Consider the following 22,452-nt stretch of genomic DNA (forward strand, 5'->3'; position numbering starts at 1 on the left):
AGCCAAAAACCGTTCATACATATTTATGCGATCGAAGCGAAACGCGAGACAACAAAAGGCGCACTCTTTCGTTCCGATCACGGAAGCCCCTGCGCTTATGTCGTTTAATCCGTGCAATCCGTTATTTTCCGGGATTTTCCGATGCGTTCAATGGCTTCGTTCGGACTAAGTCGAGTTGTGTGTGAAACGTGTGCTGAATTCAGGAAGCTGTGTATAGATAGGCAAAGGCGTGCCGAGGCATAATGGCGTGGTTCACCTCAAGGTGCTGCATTAAATCAAGTGTCTAAAGTGCAGCCAGCTGACACTTCAAAGCTTTAAACCGAATATCAGTCCATAATTTCATATGTATTTACACCACATGTTACGTAAAATGATGTACTGGCACGTTTCCCCATGTTCTCAATTTGTCATCATCACTATAAATATGAGAAGATTTAATTATTAACAAATCTTATTGTGGATGCAAAGCTGGAACTAAAAGTAGGTTTAGCTACTATATGAAAAAATACTGGACTGTAAAAGCTCATATCAAGACAATGCGAATTATTAGACAGTCTAATTAGTATTTCTCTCATAATTTTGTAAGAAATTTTACATTGAGAACCACTAAAAATATAGATTGCTACAGATTTTCTAAAACGTGAGCTAATGACGTTTACTAGACCCTCAATTAGGAATTATCACTAAGAAACATATCTGATTATTCGAATACATATATTCGTTATTCAAATGCTTGTCCAACTATACGTAAATTATTTATTTATATTTGTAGTGGAATATTTTAAAATTATTAATTTCTAAAAACACCAAAAACTGACTCTGGTCTTTTTTCTTCATTTACCTAATTGTGCCCTTTGCGAAATTTATCTTCTTATTTTCGTTATTTATAATAATTGCCATAGTCATAATAACTAATAAACAATCAAAATAATGAAACGAAATTCCAGAAATTACTCATATTTCCGATTTATTATTGTGCTGCTTTGGACTTTTTCAATGGCTAGTTATTCTCTAATAAATTTAGCATTCGTAATTTATTATGGTAATATATTTTGAGCATACCGAGTTGTAGACTTTTCGGCAGCAGGTATAATTAAAACTAATTTAAAATTTAGGGGTTCTTATGTCTGGTATATTAAATAAGCTCGCGCACTTAATCACCGTAACCACGACATAATAAGGATGAACGTGACAAGAGTGTAACTGAACGAACCATTACAATAGCCTACGTTATGTCCAAGGAAAAAACGGAACAAATAAAACGTCGCAATTATCCTCCGATGCAGATCGTATATATTCATTTTTTTTTTAATAATGAGCTATTTTCAGCCCATAGAGAATATCTGGTATGTATTAAAATAAAACATGATAATAAATCTCCCAGAAGCTATAAAAATAATAAAAAAAAACACTCTTTCGGGTATTTGTCACCGACTTAGACCACTGGTTGTTGATATATACTTAGTAACTAAGTAACAATTGTTTAGCACCGCTTAAGACCCTCTGGAAGACCACAACTACTTCTGCGTGGTGTTTAAGGCTTTAGCGCCACACCCAGTGAATAAAATAATCGATGTTAATAGAATGATCTATCCTATTTACCAAGTTAAAAAAAGAACGGACTGTCTTATAATATACATTAGGGTGAAATATAAGTGCTTGATATTTACATACAAAATACAAGTGGCACTCGAGTTGATACCAGACATCTCAAATATACTCGAGTAGATATAAAATCGGTTATTTCGTACTATTCAAAAAGGATATTTTGAAACTATCCGTGTTTCAGCATAATAAAAATATCTCAGCCCCTCATCGAAAGCACCTTTTTTATTACGTTGATAGCGAGAAACTTTCTCGTAGCACTTAGCCGCATGAAAGAGTCCTAAACTTTCCTTATTTTTATTTCTCGCGAATTTATTGACAGTTTTTCGCCGTTTGCTAATGCAAGTTTACTTACAAATTGTTCTGAATGTTAATTTACAACATTAGGCATTACCATTTTTAAAAGTATCATATACAAAATATTTTTACAGATCAAAGAAGCAGCCGTGTGAAACTGTACACACATTAAATAACATAGGATAGGTTTTCGAAATTCGTACAATCTCTTTACATCAGATTTTAACGAAGTCTCTAGAGGCGACGCTCGTTAATATCTGAGCTCGCGACTTTTCGAATCGTCTCTTATAGGACTTCTTCGGTAAGCTAGGATCGAATGTGCGCAGACATAAGACGAAAAGAGCATTAAACTCGCGTATGAAGACCATAACAATGTCAAGTACATAACGTGGAAAAGCATTAGGTCCTTCGATCGGAGGAATCGAAATGGGTAGACGTCACATAGTCTAGGAAAAAAACATTATAAAGAGGGCCTAAAATGCGCTAAAAATTAAGGCTTACACAAAAGTGAAGCAGCGTTCTGTTTTAATCTAGGAATAATATGATGATGCATGTCTTTCACTATAGCCCTTGCGTAATTGTATATCATCTTGAAAAAACCCAAATAATAATGCATCAGAACACCTCATCGTCCATGATGTTCTGCAGATCCACAAAGTTTCTGAAAGGTAGAAACCACACAAGCTGACTTTAGATGCTCAAGTTCAATAAAGATAAACAGGGAGCCCCCCTTCCTTAAAAATGTCTGCGCCGTCGCAGTGGGAACGCGACGGCGGAAAGGGATAATTGTTTTTGCGCTCTCCTATTGGTCAAAATTTGGTTTAGATTTGTTTTATTCGATTCTCACTTATTGTAAGTCGGTATTATTGCTATAAAAAGTTTTAGAATTAACGCTAGATAACCGAACGTTTCCAGTGCGACGGCGACGGCACGATTTTATTGCTTTTGATGTGAATTCAAATCAAAATTTGACTAGAAAAATGCATGTCATTTAATGTAATACTATGAATCTTAATGAAATCAAAATATTAAAAAAAAACAATCACTAATTGAAAAATTTTTGCCCCCCTCACCCATAGAAAAAGCTGAAATTACGTTCCTAAAGATAAGTTTCAGAACAATGATAGAAGGCATACTTTACATACAATGGAAGAATTGAATCGGCAGGTCTTAAACATTCAAAAAACTTTTCGCCAAATTTATGCACCGGTGTGAGTATTTAAAAATTACGCTATTAAGTCATAAAAGCCGGCGGGTACCTGAAATAAATACCTAACGTAAAACGGCTTTAGATAAAAGCATCTGTCAGAAATGCAAGTGTTATTCGCAAAGGACAGCACTTAAGCCCATGGCCATTTATTGGGGACAAATAATATCAATGAAAATTACTAATATAAATAATTCTCCTCTGGCAATTATTATTTTCAATTTCATATTGATCTATTGTTGCAATATTTAAAATAAAAACAACCTTTTATTAATCAAGTTAATAATTTTTCAAAATAAAGCTGTTTCCCTTAGGAAGCACATGGATTTTTATTTAGGGACAACATGCAAAAATCATACAAACCCATGGACTTTTTAACGAAAAAACCTATATTACTTGTTTAAAATATTTAATACCATAAAACTTATAATTTAAAAGTAAATGCACCATAACAATTTCAATCCTTTATAAAGGGAAAGAAAACAAATTTTCTTTTGGAGGGTCGTTGACAAAAATACGGGTACACGGCAACCAAGGATCACTCGACATTTCCAATGGAACTACCATTTTATCAAGAAATTCAACTTGAACTTACTAAGTTCGTATGAACTTCAACCAAAACCGACCCAAATTTAGACCATTAAAAACCTCTTCCTCTGGAATTCAGAGTTGAACCAATTCGGAGATGACTGGATGTTTCGAAAGAAAACTTATAAAATATATAATCATATATTATCAAATAACTTTATAATAAAAAACAAAAATAAACACAAAAGTCAGGACACTGCTTCAAGGAAGTTTGTATGAATAGGAAACGAGACAAATTAACCCTATTCATGCCATATTTTTTTAAATATCATGATTCAATAAATTCAAGTGATTTACAGTCTAAAATTATATTAAATAACCATATTATTAGGCTTGAAGGTTTATGGCTCCTTTAGGTGCTCAATGAGAACTGACGATTTTTTTGATGACTTCTATAAAAGACATCCGCAGTGAAAGGGTTAAAAGCCCATCGCATTAAGAGCTAATTCCACACCCAAAATAACCTTTTTTAGGTAAAGCTGGTTCAAGGTGGACGTCCAATAATTCAAAGAATGTTTTTTGAAACAAATTTCGGAGCATACAAAAATAAGAGTTTATGGAATATTTGTAGTAATTGATTGTTTTTGAAAGACTCCGTGGACATTTATCCGATCTCTAATGTTTATTGTTATATTTGCAGATTCTGTGTGAAAATCCTTGAAAATCCCTTCTCGGTTGTGCCCGAATTAACTCGGAAATTTGTATTTTATAAATTTTCATACCAAAAATCAGCATATATCTCGAGAAAATTATCGCAGCCATTTTTTGTTAAAAATTAAATTTGTACGAAATATTTTTAAATGATTTACAATGGCTGCATATTTTTATTCGTGCAAAAAGTTTTTGAGTAATTAAAAAAAGTTTTGTGTCGTACTATGGTTAAGGATCAAAACAACAAGAGTCAATTTTTTACCTGAATTTTAATTTTTTCTACTTTAATCAGCAAAAATACAAAATTGTCATCTTAAGACAATTTGCACCTACATAATATATACATAATTTCATAACAAAAAAATTCAACGAACAAGATGATATTAATGTTAATATATATTATGCATTTTTGTTTTTACCGGCAATATAGTTGTCAAATTTTATTGGGATGCTTTATTGTGATTTTATATATGTGCTATTTTTATAGCACATGGACAATAAATTAGTAAAAAAGTGAAATTTCATTAATGTACAACAATTATTGTAAGCTAACAAAACACGATTATGTCTTCCGGGTGGAACTTTATAAGCAAAACCATTGTAGTCGCTTTTCGATTATGATAGAATGTAACGTTTTGGTTAAGGTGATTAAATCTAATGCTTTCCAAAAGTCTACGTAGTTATTGTGAGTCGCCCTTAAAATTCTTGGGTGTCCCGAATATTACGATTATTCTCGTATTTTGTAATGCACTTTTGTTCGATTGTAAATAGCTGGGCCATTATTACTATATTTAGGTCATAAATAATTACTTAGTAATATTAAACATGATATTTTGAAGTCTCTAAATGTTAACTAATATAAATATACTTCCAGTTTTTCGCACAATCGCCCAATAAAGCGCATCGATCATCGATGACATCACAATCTAATAATAACGACACATTCGCACCATGATTCAGATTCCATTCCATCACAGAGAGTGACCATCCAAATTGTCAATTGTTTCAAATTGTTAACCGGAATCAACACATTGACACTCGTTCGGGTCACAATTAAGCAATTGCTTCACGTTATTATTTACAATATAACAAGCGCGCTCCTCCCGACGCAATCCCCCGGGACCGCGGTATCTTGGTCCCCGAGCCGTTAAAGTTAACCCGATACCGAACGTTCGTTCAAAATTAATGGCTCGGTCCGTTTGTTGGCTTTGGGCGTAACCGGTCGCCATTACACGATATCAAATGTCTTTTAATTCCCCCGCAGTAATCGTGTTACCCCTTTATGTTTGCACGCGTCTAGTGCGGTCATAATGAACGTAATTGAGCCTGGAAGACGCGCTTGCCATTTTGAACGCGTTGGTACCTTTTTGACCGGCTGTGTAAATATTATGACTCTTGGTGAGCTGACGTGATGGTTTATTTGTTGAGTGCGAAGGATCAAGTGGGATATGTGTCAAATCGAATGTTAATGCAATGAAAAATTATATCTATAAGCAAACGAGATGAAATTGTAATTCCATTGTGTGTAAATAGCTTTATAATACTCAATGTGCGTGTGTAAGGAATATTATTAATATAATATGTAAGTACAATAATTAACTATAATTTTGTTTATATCATTCGTATCTCTCTTCACTGAGAGTCGCAAACATAGAGTGTAAACTCACAATTGTTTGTATAAAATATAACAAATAAAATGACTGGAATGACTCATATGTCAAAAAAGGATAACTTAGAGATCCAAGTAATATTATACATTTTTATTTTCAATTTATTTTTATTGAATATCACATTAATAATACAAACACGTGTAATGTACATGCGTATGTATATGCATTTATAGCGTAATCGTGCTATGCTATCAAACTTTTATTGATAGCTGTAACACCTATGATTATAAACACATGTCTGTATTTACATCTAAGCAAGATTCCAGACCATATGCAGACTATAACTGTACAATTGCTAACTGCCACGTGACCGAATCGGTGTATAGTGGAAATTTTGCAAGGCAGCACTTTATCTATGAGGCCATAGGAAATAACGGAAAACCGAATTAATTAACAGGAGAAAGGGCAGAGAAAAAGACTACCGTTCGTTGATTGAGTGTCCATTGAAGTCCTTTTGTATCGTCCAGCGCCTCAACTGTGCGATACAAAAGGAACCAACCCTGTATACTTTGTGGTCCTTTAAATAAAATAATCGAAAGCGCTCTGTCTGCCGTCTCCCATTGAGGTATGTTAAAAATATCATTTAACTGGAAGCACTTTTCTCGAAAAAGGAAAATCCGAAGGCGTCTCGAAATACGATGAAAAGAAGAGCAAAAATATTGAAAAAGGATTAGGTGGGTTATGGCTAGAGACGCTGCAGAAAAATATTTTAGTGTTTCATTTTCTAAGAATTGGTAGTCAAAGTATAATGCAATATTAATATATCATTAAAATAAATTTAAGAATTTGTTATACACGTAAAGGTAAAAACCATATAAGGTGTGATATGAAAGGGTAATAATATTCAGTTGTATGTATTTTTAAATTATTTTTAAATACAAATATTTATATTAATGAGTCGCCAACTGCATCTATCTAACAGTAGAGAGAGTGTAACGCGGAATTGTGAATGCAAAGCTTTAATTATGGGAGTTTCGCGCGAAGAAACCGGCGGCAAGTATTAATATACTTTACATTTCTCGCGCTGTTCGTTAATTGTCAGCCAAACTGGACGCGTAGATTGTATTTGACAGCTGATTATTAATGACGCTTTTTGTTACGCTTGGCTTTTTTTTTGTAAATGATAAATATTTTGTTCAAATGAAGGGTTTATTAATATTTATTATTTATTTTATTTATTTATTTAGCTTAATAGCTAATCTTTACATCTAACAAATTTAGTAAACATATATAAAAATATATAAAAAATACATAACAGAAAGAAAAAATAAAAATATACAATAATAAAGTCTTAATATTATAATTTATTTCTATATGTACGAAGGTGTTTTTTTATTCCATTTATGAAACCCGTTATATTTTTGCTGTTTCGGATTTCTCTTGGAAGACTATTATATAAATCAAAACCTCCGTACATAATTCCCCTAGCCGTACTCGTTTTCTTATACTTAATTATCTTTAAATTTTCTTTATTTCTAGTATTATATTTATGTAAATCTTTATTTCTTATTAAATACTTATTAAAATATTCAGGTAACATATTATTTTCTAACTTATATATAAATACTAAAACATTCATACTCAATATTTCTTGAACATTCAACCATTCTAATCTATCAATCATACTTTTACAATTAGTAAATCTATTTTTATTTAAGATTACTCTCATTGCCCTATTTTGTAATTTTTGCAACATTTGTTTATCTAATTTATTTAACATATTTAACAGTGTTGCACAATAATTAAAATGGGGCAATATTATACTATTGTAAATATTTTTTTTTGTATTTATACTTAATATATTTCTTAATCTAGATAATAAACCTATTTTTCTACTAATTTTTTTCAATATGTAATTACAATGTTCTTTAAAATTTAATTTTGTATCAACAATTACCCCTAAATATTTTATATTATCCACTATTTCTATACTAGAGTTATTTATTACTATTTTGGTACTATTATCTAACACATTTTTATAATTAATAAACATACATTTAGTTTTATTCTCATTTAATTTAAGTACATTATTCTTTAACCATATTTCTAATATACTTAATTCATTATTTAAATTATTTACAATTTCTTTAATGTGATCACCTATGCAATACATTAATGTGTCATCCGCAAATAGATGAATTTTACATTTTTTCACGTTATTAACTATATCATTAATATACAAAACAAATAACAATGGTCCCAATTTAGACCCTTGTGGTACTCCATAAGACACTAATTTCTCTTCAGAATATATATTATTTATTTTAACTTTTTGTTTTCTTTTATATAAGTAATTATTAAACCATCTTAAAACTATATCACTTATACCTATACTCTCCAATTTCTTTAACATTATTTTTCTGTCTATTGTTTCGAAGGCTCTCTTGAAATCCAAGAAAACTGCTCCAATGATTTTTTGATATTTTCACTAGTAAAAATATATATCTACTAGTGAAAATGTATTTGGACTTCACTAGAGAAAAATACAACCATTTATACATCGTATGTAAATAAATAATAATAAGTATGTAAGTATGGAAAAGTTTAAATTATATAACTTTACTAGCCCCTACCAGATAAATTATATTTTTACTAAGAATTCCGATATGATTTCACTGAAATGGCATTTTTAAAAATATTTTCTGGATAGATTTAAAAATATTCGTTTATACTATTTTGAACAAAATTTGAAAACAATCGTTTTTTCTTTCAATACACCCGAGTGACTACTGCCGCTCCAAAATCAATGGTCCTACATACGCTATATTGAGTTTCGAATTGCGAGACAATAAGACGCTTATTCTGAACAAAAGAGTGCTGTTACGCTTTCGAAAAACATGAATAGAATGTTTTTAGCGGTATCTACTATGACTGAAATTCGCAGAATTCGTTCATTGAAGGAAGCAAAATGTTTAAAAGGCCCATCCTATATTATTGTTTAATGCTTACTACATTAAAAACGTGAAGTGTTACGTTTTTGTATTTGTTGTATCAAGACGCAAAGATTTCATTTAAATCAGTTCAATAATTTATATCTAATTATTTATATATGCAAATACGCCCAAAATAAACGCTGATACTGATCCTATCTTTATGTACTATATAAAATTCGTTATTATTAGCTATTGTATATACATATATATACAATTATATACATAAAATGTTTTATCAATTTTTCTGAATTAATTAAATCGCAGTTCGTCTTAATTCTGATGATTTGAGAAAGCTGAAATGACGTTCCTGATCAAAAAATGTGTAATAATAAATTTGAACATTTTATTTTTGATCAGTAATTCGCACAGTATTAAGTTATGCATATTTTATGAAATTCAAATATTTAACGATCAAATAAATTAATATCGGTAAATACAGAGAAAGAAAATACGAATATATTCGTAATTTTTTATCCAATACTCGCAACACATTCATTGGAGGCATCAAGAATCAGCTGATCACGAGGAACCAGAAATAAGAGAAACCGCCGATACTGACTGTATATCGGTTTAAATTATATATCAAACAGCTCTTCCTTGTTCTAACTGCATAAATATAATATATCACAGCAATTGGCATACAAACCACGTAAACTAAATAGCAGAAAAGATCTGAGGTTTGTGATAGTAATTTGTGACAGGAAGCTCACGATCTGTCAAAAAAACGATCTTCCATTTCTTAGCCCGTTTTGGCTTTTTGACCGAGATTATTATGGATTTTCCTCACAGCCGACAATAAAAAACGGAGCGTCTTATTTTGGCCTGCAACGAAGTCGGCGTTTTGGACTCACGTATGCAATATTGTAAGCAGCCAATTCGTATGCACAGGACAGTATTTAGTCCAAATGGCCGTGGCGGTGCAAACGCTTATCGCGAATGCAACTCTAGTGACTAGAAATATACAAGTGCAGAATAAAAATTCAACACGAGGTCTAAAAGCGACCTTTGCGACCGAAATCAAACTCTATTGATTACCCACAGACAAATATATTTGATTAACAAAAGGAGTCGGTATATATGTATTATAGTTCGCAACGGTAGGTTCATATTACTCGTGAAGCGAACGTTAACGAGAACTCTCTTAGTTCCGGTTTCGGTGAAAGAGGTTCGTGTTACGATGATAAAGATACTTATTTGATATAGATGTGAATAATAATAAGTGGAGAGAATTTTAATATCGTGCTTCACTTTGACGACACAGGTGACCGTGTAACTCAATTATTGCATGGAAACGTGTGCTATTTATCAAGCTCTGCCTCGTAGTGATCAATAACTGAAGATACATTAAGGGCAAAGGACAATCATCGCAGCTCCATTTTGAGATATTGCTAAGTGTGACCCCTTGGCCTGATGACAGATCGCACGAACACGTCTTGAACTCTTCTCGTGACCGCAAAGGGTTAGAATCGATGGCTTACGAGTGTCGTTTGCAAACATTCGGAAAACGACCCTCTTAATAAAAGTCATGGCATCATCAGTCTTTATGTGCAAAAGGAAGAATAGGAATAATTTAAAACCGTATTATAATTGCAAATTTGCGCAACGAAATTAATTTATACATAGTATAATTAGGAGCCATAAAAATTGAATAACAATGATTATATCCAACTAGTTAACGATGGATCAATTATATATCGTGTCTTGTAAATTATACGACGCGTGCATTGGATATTCTGTTTTATACAAACATAAACAATACACGTGTTGGAAATATACTAAATACATAAGCGACGAGCGTCTTGGGTAATATTAGAACAACGGGGTAAAGTCTCGTGGGAGTGGAAAACTCGAGCAATCACGGAAAATCCAGTTTGTGAAGAACGATTTTAGAATACGTCAAGTTGAAAAAGATTAAAGTTATAAACTGTCATTGTGAATAATTCATACATTTTATAAATTTATTATTGATACAAATTTAATTCATTAAACATATTATTATTAATAAATCGCAAATCATTTCCATGGTACCAGTTTGGGATTAAGGTGCAACAGAAAGATTTTAAATAAACAACTTGCGTCTTTCAGATTACTTCGAATAAAAATATATGTAATAAAAACGCCGTACAAAATCAATCGCAGGTAATATGTTTAAATATTTGTTATTGCTTTACTAATTATTATAAAATAAATTAAATACTCTAGCATAAACAATTTTATTTCAATTATAATATTTATCACGTTGTTCATCCGTGAGATTAGGAAAATTTAAGAAAACCGAATCTGTGATGATCGATCAGAATAATATATTTATATACTCACAAAAACGAAAAATGTTTTATGTAGTGTTTTTTGTTGTGAATTATTTCTCGAGAACTTCTCGAGAAAAATGTCAAATCAAATCAAGACTAAAAAAATTCCATTTTCTAGAGAAATTTTATAAAGGATTTTTTATTATATAAAATTAAATTTGTACTAATATTTTTAAAAGGTTTATAATCACTGCTCTTTTTATAATCCTGCATATGTAATGCCTGCGCTACACTCTCTGGAAGTTGGCCAAGGTTGGTCAAGGACGGAGAATATAGTGGGTTTCTTCGGTCGAGTTCGGTTCTGCTCGCTCTAACATCTTTCGAAAGTTGACCGAGGTTACCGAGAACGTGAGGTAAAGTGGGGGTAATTCAGTTGACTTGGCCAGCTTCGAGCGCTTCCGAACATTGTCGGCATTAATTTCCGAGACAAAGGGACCGAAGTCGGAGCTGCTCTTTCGATCGCGAGCGGTGAAATACTTCCCCTTTTGCTCTCTCGCGTGTTAAGTGACGACAGTGAAAGAGGTAATGATATGGTTTTTCGCAAACTGAGTTAGAACAAGTAACTCGGTTCAATTTCAGTATGCGCGTAGGCGTCCTATGTCAACACGCATGTCGAGCACTGCATCGTGGTCACGTAGTCAAGTTATAATACCACATGCTTATCGGGGACTTCAACAGATTCTTACTGACATCTTTGAATATTTTAGGGCACCAAAAGGGATTAATTATATTTTTGATAGTGTATTCTTCCAACAGATATCGTTATTATATTTTTTCATATAAAATTAAATAATTAAAAAATAATTAGTGGTACTTGATTTTGTTAAAAAAAATGGTTTCGAATATCCTTATGTATTTTCCTAGATCGGTTTATATAAATGTCACACCATAACGAATTCTTATTTAGAATCGATGGCGACAAATTCTAGGATAGTCACAGATGTGGTGTTCGTATTCTGAAGTATCATTTTTATGCCTTATGGCATTTTGAAAAAGCCGACAAAGATTTTGCGTAAATTGAATATGTACGACCGAAAAGTTTTCACTGATATTGCATTGGTGAGTGCACACACAAACTTTTATAATTATCAGTAGCGTAATTTTAATAATATGACAATTTAAAAAGTGCGATTATTTGGCTCATTTTTCGATCGCGCGCAAATATGCCGGCTGTACGTGACAGAAGACGCCGTCCGGACGTCATTTACGGCTGCTTACTCGAAGTCGTAACAACTTCCAGAGAGTGTAGTGCAGGCATAAAGGCGGGTTCATGCCTAATATGCAAACTTTTTGGAAGATTTTAATAGGGGTCTGGGAATGACAAAAAATCGTGTGGATAATTTTAACACCTAAGCACGCCTTATTTTTTCTTAAGTAATAAAAGAAAACACTCAGATATAAAACATTTTCAATGATGTTGGTGCAGGATGTTTGAAAATATGCATACTTTCTCGGAAGATCAAAAGTATTTGAATGACCAACAATATATTGCGATTTTTTATGAATTTTACTAACTTCAACTATAAAATTATATTAATTTTTCGTCATTATTTTACAGCTAATATGGTACAAATATATTGACAAAATAATTCGGCGTCCTTGTTAAGTATGGCGCACCATTATTTATTGTAGTATATTTCGTGTCGTTCTGCAACTTAATCATCAAGACTTCGATGATCTAAGTTGGCATTTACAAAAGTAGCAGCCTTTTAATATATATATAGTTCCTTTCTACACAATCTAACTAACCAAGTTTAGTATAAATTATCATTCAATTTAAACAAATAAATACGCTTGTAAGATACTCCTTTAACAAATCATCTCAGAGCTCATATTAAGAGCAGCATCTATACTCAATTTCTATTTATGAAACCGTTCGGTGCAAATTTCCATACGTTAAAACGTAATACGATCGTTCGCGGCAGTAGCAAGAGCAATAGCCCTTAACCCGTTCCCGCCTGGCCGCGCTCGTTTGCATAACGCAATTTTCCGGGCACGTTAACGCTGCTGCGCGATATCTTTTCATAAAAAGCGTAACACCTTCCCTCCCACACCTGTCGCCGTTATTTATTCACGCGCGGCGAAATTATTTCGTTCGTTTGTCGCGCGCACTCCATTACGTGCCCCGTTAATATTTTAGCTATTTTTTTGTGTTTTTTTTTCTTCCTACTTGGCGAAAATCCCACCCCCGCATCTTTGGGGAGGTTTACTTTCGCTTATACTTACTTATACATGGTGATTTATTTTAAAGGTTAAAATTGTGTGTAAACAAAGATAGGGGATGGTTTGAGTTTTTTTGTTTAAATGTCAAGGTTGATCGTTTGCATGATATAAACAAAATATCCGAGAGATTAATTTTAACATAATAATATATTATTATTCTATAATGTATATAACACACAGAATGTATATTTTGTTCTATAATTGTATGACGTCAGTGACACAATAAGTTTATACAAAAGCTCTATTGAAACTGTAATGCATATCAACATTGCATATTGGAAGTAATGGAACCACCGCGACTAAAAAGTGAAGTGGTAGTAAGGGAACATGTCGCTTTTTTATGTGTATTTAGAAAATGAGACCTAAGCAAACATTATATGAACTTTCTGTTAGCGGTTGGTGGCCCATGATTCCTCACACAAACCTAATTAATAGGTCAACTACCTGTGAATCCTTGGTGGTCAGACAAAATCAACAGGAAGTAAATCGAGTATAATAATAATAAAAACGACCGTATTTGACTTTCACACGACAATTTCAGACCACATATGGCAATAAACATAAAAAAATATGTCATTCAGTGAAATAATGAAAAACAAAAAAATTAGAAATAATTTTTATTTTTATTTTTAATAACTTGACAGGTTTATGATGGTCTATGATTGGCTCTAAACATTAAAATAATATGGAGCACGCATAAAATAGATGAGCACCATCCCACATATCCTTTTCCCAGCTCCTCGTAGCTATCGCTAACAACATCATTGTGTTTTGCAAGCTTAAGCAAAAATAAGAAGCTGGATGACTCGTGCCAGATGAGCGTTCTTAAGCGCTGACCTCCTGGCCGCAACGGACTAGAATAAAGGACGCGATCGCGACTCTCTATATACGTACAAATAATATATCAATATATCAATTTAATGAACGCAATATTTCTGGAAAATAAAATTTGAAGCAATGCATTGTTGAAACCCTTTTAATTCGTGCTAGTTTTTATTTATATTACATATTAAATCAAATTACATATAATATTTGATTAAATACAAATAAAGCGTACACTGATGCTATTCAGATATAATTTTGTACTACATAATTGGAGCAAATAGCGTTTCGGTAATTTAGCAAAAGCCCGACTCAATGCGTTACGCGTATCGCAATAAACATTACTCGGATTCGTAAAACTGATTGAATTTCGCCAGCGAGTGAGAGAAAGAGAAACTTTTAATAATTCAAAAAGGAGGGAGAGAGAGACGCATGTGTGCTATGTGTAAATCGAGTAAAACAGGCAGTAGTCGAAAACGCACGGCTCGGGAGCCGTTGCGGAATTTCTGACGTCCTTAGTAAGTCCATAGAATCAACTCTGGTTAGGTTAGAGGCGCTAAAAGTTTACAATCCTTTGTTGACGTGTAAAAATCGACCTATACGCCCTCTTGAACAAATAATGCCCTTTGTGTTGGCGAATGACCGTAACGCTAAATCACTCCGGTTTTTGTTGTTCAATGTGAAGGCGAAAGCTGTTTGTTTGCTTTAAAATTGCGTGTTGAGTTTTTTTTGCAAACAACGAATGACCCTTGACTGAAGGGTGGAAGCACCAGCCGAGTCAGTGCTCCTACCTCCCAAAGGCGTATTAAAAAAATGTTAATGAAACATCTTTCTTTTCAAACGATTTTTACAATCAAATTTAATTTAATAATAATATTGTAGAATGTACGAAACACGAAGCCAGGCATATATTTAAATATGATTTAAATCTGATAAATATTTATGATTTCCTAAAATGCATAAAGTCAATTTATAAAATAAGTTAAGTAAATTATTAAATATTAATGTAATGGTATATCTACTGTGGAAGGGCTCCCGCTATATTTTATTAGGGCAACTTCCGATGACAGCAAACTCAAAGTCATATTTTTCAGGCGGTTGGATAAGTATAACAATCCAGACTATGCATTTGTTGGCTGTTGAACTTTTTGCTTGGTCTTAACCGTTATAGTTATGACTTGGCCTTAACAACTAAGTTAGTATTTTGATACTAAATAATTAATTTTACATATATGATAATAAATAGAAATATATAAATAATATTGGCATTTAATAGCTAGAATTTTAGCTTCAACACTGCACAATAGTTTATATGACACATATTTAACATAATAAAATATGAATTAGTAATATGCAGTAGCAAAACATAATTTATAATATCTAAGAATATATATAAAGATTACGTGTATTCTTTCTAGACTGGCCGACCGAAAGTTTTTTGTCCCGAAACAAACTTGTGCGTTACAAAGTAGCGATCTATATTATTTCGATCCATATTTTCAAAATCAAATACATTTTTAAATTTATCTTTAACAAGAGCACTCTGCAGCTATAGACATTTATCATATTTCATGAAATGAATTAGAGAGCTTTCTAATCAAACATTTATTTGTTATGTTCATCAATTGAACCACTCTTCTATTCACAATTGGAAAGATTAACTCATGCTATTAAATCATAAAAAGGTCAGATTGGTTTGAACCGTCTAAGAAAAAATTGGGTTACTGCATTCGGGATTGCCCTCAAAACAGCCGTTCGTAATCTACTCTAGCGGTCAACGCCAATTTGTTTTAAAAAATTCGTTCCAAGTAATCAGGAATCACTTCCTCTCAGACAATATTTCACAGAAACTTATTCTACTAGAATTTACATTTGAATTTCAACTTCGAAGTTTAAAGCATTCAAATTTTAAGAGATCTTAAACCTGGATTTTAATCAAAAGGAGCTTATCAAAGATTGTAGAAGCCACCGCTTCTCTCTTCGCTTGTAAACCCGCTTCGAATATATATGGAGACTACGGGTGCACCCACGAAAAATGCACAACGAATCAAATAATTATAATAACAACTAACTTTGTCTTAACAAAATAAACACTCCTGACTTCATGGTCAAAACATATTTTAAATTGATAGCTACTTTAATATACTTATAAGATATTATTTAATGTGCAAGATACATTAGTGCTAGATTGCCATGCGGGGGTATTTACAAATAAATAATAAAAAAAAGTCGAAATCACCCATAACTGCTTAAACAAATTCATTTATGCCTAAGCTTATCATAATTATAAAGCTCTAAGCCAGACATTTTCTTCAAAAATGTCCGGTGAGAATTAAAGAAAAGAAAGATCATCTCGGATTTTTTCGTTTAAAAATGTCTTGTATCCTCTTTCTCTAAAATTCCGGGCCAATTTGTCACTCAACCGGCGATTTAATAATTAACCCAAAAGCAAAAAAAAAATGTATTGAAGCTATTGAAATATTAGAAATTTTAAATTTACCGTTACACAGTTATCCACGTCACAACCACTGTATTGGACAATAAGAATGAGTCTGGTTCCACCCGGAATCATCGACATTAATCAGATGATCGAGAAATCGAAGACATTAACTTCTGCCAAATATTCAAAGGTTATTAGCCAAAACACTGCCGAACTGAATAACTTTTTTTATACACTTAAGTCAAGAATTATCACTTCGCTTCTGACTTGGAATAAACAAGATTTGAACCAAAAATATCTTTACAACTATTTAAAATATTAATCTACCATTTTTATATGGATATGATTATTTATGATGGGTCATATAATATAATATAACGGCCGAAAACTGTATATACAACATTCTACACAATGGCAGCTCGATTTTGATAAATAGTATTTTTGTAAAATCATATAATCTCGTTATCATTCTGTCTGTCTTTTGAAAGTTTTGTATAAGCCTGTACAACGATTTTTGATATTTATGATCGTCAGTTTTCCTTTGTACTTTGAATATACATATAATAGATTAATATTATTAATATTTGAAGCATTGATAATATATAATTATCTTAGCTCAATAGCAATCATATTGATCGATGGATTATTTTTTCCTTTTGCACAAATAAATACATTAAAAGTGTAAAAGAAAGTATAATAATTTGTTTCATGTTTTCCATTATCCCATATATTGTACGTGTTCATTACACCTATATTTATAATTAAAAGCTTTCTCTATTTGAGAAAGTTTTTATTATTATGGGTTGAGAGTATGATTTACGATATTTTAATTTGGAACTTTGTACTATATTATCTAATAACTTTACCGCTTGAGTTTACTTTTATATTATATATATATATTCAAGTAAAGCATATTTATAACTAACTTTACGGTATTTTAAATTTTATTTTTTTATACACTGCTATATCTCATGTATGCTTTTTTATTAAGCATATTATGTGTATAAAAAAGTATATTCGCTTAATCTAATCTTGCGAGAGACGTTTGTAAAAGCTCTTTTTATATTATGTATGATATTTAGCTGCCTTTGGGTATTGTTAAAGTAATGCTCGGTAGAAATAATACAGCAAAAAAAACTGTGGGTGTATAAATTCTATAATTACTTACGCGCGAGTAAACTGTAATATTAAAAATTGAAAGTAATATAATATAAAAAAGTATCTTAAAAAAAATTACGACAGAGCAGTGCATATTAATCAAATATACTATGTAAATTAAATTTGAAAAAATACAGAAATAAAATAAAGCTAAAGAAAATGTACTATAACGTCTAATTTCGTAGACTTATTTTGAATGCAAAAAAACTTCGCCTTCTTCAACTCTCGAGAGACAATGGTCCAAATCGCACCGTAAAATGTTTATTTACATGGGATCGAAGGGGCGCATTCGAATTTATATCGCAATCAGTTGACCTTTGAAGACAACATTTTTTAGTCAGATATAATATAAGTTCGTTTTTATTATTATATCTCCCCGTTTCGCAATTGGAAAAGCTTCGGTACGAACGAGATGCTCAATTACGTCCCTAACAATATCATGAACGACTGCCGCCATTAGATCGTAATTGTCTCTTACATCAAAGTTGCGGTGTTTTTCCGATGCTTTCTTCGCAGTTAAATATTTAATAAGTTCGTTCCGAAAACCCTGGGGTAATTTGTAAATTGCTAAACGCAATTCGTTATACCTTAACGTCCGCGAACGAAGTAAAGTCATAATTTTGCGAGACGTGTCGTCCGCATATATAAATTTCGCAAACTTTTGGAAGATGGATAGCTGCATTTAATTAAGGCGAGTAACCATAATAAGTGAGATTTTTAGAGATAAACCGGCGATAGATTTAGTCGAGCGAAGCGGAATAAATGCTGGAATGAGGAAAAAAGACAATAGAGAGAACGGTAGATTGGAGCACTGCTCGATCAGATATGTTGATGAAAAAGTTTTTTTGTTAGAACGTTACATTCAGCAATTCTCTTAAGGGGCAATACCGTAATCTCTACACGTGAATCTTGTGTGTTTGTAAGTAAGTTTCTGGTTTGAATTTCTTACATCAATAAATCTGACATATTCTAAAGAAAATCATGGAACAATGGAAGCGTAACATTGCAAATTGCAAACTTCAAACAACGATAATAGTTAATAGCCCATTTGGATATTTTAATGTCACATTGTTGCCCTGAATAGGTGGCAATAACCCTTTTATATTATATAAGATGAGATAAATTTAACAAAATTCATAAATATATGGCACTGATACCAAAATTTGAATCAATCAAGATTAAAAGATTTTTTTATATGGTAATTAATTTTTACTATTTTCTCAAGAGTACGTAGTAGTTTATGTTATAAACGAAAATACTTGTGGAAAGATCAACATAACTTATCTTTACTAGACATAATACAGCTTTTATGCATCAGTTAAATGCGCTACAACCTATCTGAATCCCAATCTTCCTTATATGCACATAAAGGTCAAGTCATAAACTATGCGTTGAGAAGGGCAAGGGTGAAGACGCTTAACCTTTACAAAAACTATTTCGCTGAATACCTTCGAACAAATTGGAAATTTTGAACCGCGTCCCTTCAAATTCTTTAGGAAATAAACTAAATTCATTAAACGACTATGGTGACCATAGTCGTAAATACCAATAGGTACAACTCATGATTACAAAGCTCGTAATGGCCGATTGCCGTCATTATTAATATAATATGTACTTACCAAGCGTCGTTATAGATTAGAATCTTCTTCTTCGGCACTGCGTGACAAATGATCGGACATAGCTAATGGACGAATCTGAAAATAAAAAAAAAAGTATTATAATATTATTTGTATTTAATTGAATTAGCAAAATCTAATTAGAGTATCAAAGGTTGTGACGGATGAGCTTAAGCCGCCCCGATGATTAATTAATGGTGAAACCACTCACGTTTAATCGGAACGGATTGACCCTATAGGGATAGGGACAGATACGGGATGGCCATTTAGCAGAATAAATAAACATGAAAGGGACGACGCTTTTAAACTGCAAATAATCGTATTTAAAACCAGTGCTTTTAACGTAAAAGCGTTTACATACAATATAGATATACGATTTTTTAATGAAAAATTCGATAGCATCAAAACATACTTGTAATTTATTGAATACTATACACAAACACCGAGTGGTATCCAATTCTATCAATTTGTGTGATCAATATATGTTTGTCTAAAAACATACACATGTTACACATCAGCTAATATTCAAACATGGACTCAAATACATACACATGTTCAAACAAACTTATTAATAAGAACACATATTATTATAAATGTTCTTAAAAAAATAAAAAAAAATGTAAAAAATAGTGACGCACAATCAACTTCTAAAATTGTTCTAGCTCCTTGTAACTATCGAAGAAAACATCATTATGTTTCGCAGCTTATTATGTCTGGAATTTATAGATCAATGCAACTAGGGCATTCGAACCGGGTAGAACCGGAACCGGGTACCCTGTTACATGCCATGTTTTTCATGGAACCGAAAACCGGGTAATTTTTGACGGGTATCCGGTTAATTTCATTTAAATATTTTTTTCCATTATTTCAAATTAAACGGAAGAGCCAAATCGGCGTTCTAAATCGACTAACCTCTTTGAACGACAAAAAAAGAGACAGCACTTAGCGACCTATAGATTTCAAGATAAGCGAATGCATAGATAAGGATTATTTTGAAAGGATGCAGTTGTAAATAAAAATAAATTTTAATGCGTTGTAGGGTAAAAATATAACACATTAGATTCGTTAGTGTTTTTAAAATATAACTTTTTTACAAAAAGAACATCACTAAAACTTTGTTTCTCTACTTACATATAATACATATAATAAATACAATCATCTAATTTCTTTTATAATTTTAATAAAATTTATCTCCTTAGTATTTTTCATGTGCAATTTGTATTATTATTGCCAAATATGTGTTAAGATAAATATTTCGGTTTTGTACTGTTACACATGTATGTAGTATGTAAGTATATGTATATATGTACTTAACGATGGAATGTAAAAATATTTTGATTAATAATTACATATTATATTGATTTTATTTCAATACCTTATTTTTTTTAAAAATGATATTAATTATTAAAGTAAAATTAAATATATCGTGTCATAATTAATTAAAAATTCAGATATAATAAAAATTAGACTCTTAACGGCGTACAAAAATTACCCGGAACCGAACCGGGTACCCGGTTCTTTTCCGAGAAATATCCGTAGAACCGGGTAAGAAATTTGTCCGGGTATTTGGATGCCCTAAATGCAACTATATTTAGTAATGTTATTTACCTATTTACCTACGTTATAGGCGTAAATTCATGAATGTTATTAACTTACTATTTCGATGGGACATTAACAAATATATAAAGCGTCTTAAAAATATTAAGTCACAGGTACAAACATCCTTTATGCAGAGAAGCTAAAAAAGGTTAAGATACTCTTTTGCAACACATAATAAGGAGCGAAATGTTCGATTCGATAAAAAATATATTATCGATCGATAATATATTTTATAAAAATATATTATCGATAAAATTTTTTTATTAAATTATTATTATTATTACAAAATTATCTGAAATTACCAGTTATAAATTAAAATGACCAGAACATTAAATAATACAAATATTACTTTATCTTTAAAGCCAAAAAATCACAAATATTAAAATTTCAAAAAATTCACCTTATTTTAATCACTTTCTAAGGTGCATAATTGCATTCACAGCAAGGTAAGTCTTTAAGCAGTTTCTGTGTCTGCCTCTGATTCTGTGTAACTTGCACTGATAGCCTCTGAAGGACCAATGCTGGCAACATAATCTTTTGAGTCTGAATCTGGAGCATACACAATTCTTTGTAACTTTTTTTTAAGTTTTCGATAACTGTCTTTTCTTAGTCACATTCACAGTGTTGCGGGAGTCCTTACTTGCTGCACTAGATGTAGAACCAGCACGACTTCTTTGAGTTAAAAATGATGGTCCACTCTCCTCATCATCCCTCTCTCCGACAGGTAATTCTTCAACAAAAGAAATTTCAATGTTGTATTTAGTGATACGGACTCTACTGTGATTCAGTTGTATGTAGAGGATCTTCTCAACATTTGACTCTGAGATGTTACAGGGTTTCCTTTAGCAGAAAAAACTCGTTCACTTTTCTGGCCATTTTCTGGCTTCAGCCGCTAACAACGGGGAGATCCCGTTGTAGTCTTTCCACCAGGTCAATACATCAATTTTATAAGATGAAGGTCCGGAATAAATCTTGAAGGATTCCCACTACTTTTCCACTGCCGATTTTGTCTGATTTAGAGTATCATGCTGAGCTGAACTGATCCATGAAATCCATGTCGTCGAGGGCAGGAGTTGATGCCAGTCCGATATGCTGCCTTGTTGGAGTTTCCTGTTCAACCTCTTGAGACGATGGATGTGAGTCAAGAAATCTTCTTAGAGTGGGCTCTTCCTTGTTGAACTGAGAAAGAGTTAATCCCTTATAATAAGGGTAAAGTTGATTGGCCATACGTACATGGTGCTCTTCAGTACTAGGTTTTGGCAAAACTCGTTCCATTTGTCTCTGAAATTCAGTGATGAATTCTTTCGTAAGTTGTTGTGTCAGCAGCGAGCACT

General features: G+C 32.0%; 1 protein-coding gene across 5 annotated transcripts in view; it reads right to left on the minus strand.

Moving 5' to 3' along the window:
• The window catches only part of rut (adenylate cyclase rutabaga), a 216,075-nt gene that overhangs the window by 57,102 nt on the left and 136,521 nt on the right, over window positions 1-22,452 (minus strand). For all 5 annotated transcript variants that reach the window (XM_088182429.1, XM_088182428.1, XM_088182427.1 and 2 more), the window contains exon 4: window positions 19,523-19,597. The gene's annotated coding sequence lies outside the window, so the exon portion shown is untranslated. The remainder of the gene's footprint in view (window positions 1-19,522; window positions 19,598-22,452) is intronic.

This window comes from Plectrocnemia conspersa, unplaced genomic scaffold (assembly GCF_051122295.1).
Source record: "Plectrocnemia conspersa isolate PC_06_02 unplaced genomic scaffold, ASM5112229v1 ptg000003l, whole genome shotgun sequence".
NCBI classification, from domain to species: domain Eukaryota; kingdom Metazoa; phylum Arthropoda; class Insecta; order Trichoptera; family Polycentropodidae; genus Plectrocnemia; species Plectrocnemia conspersa.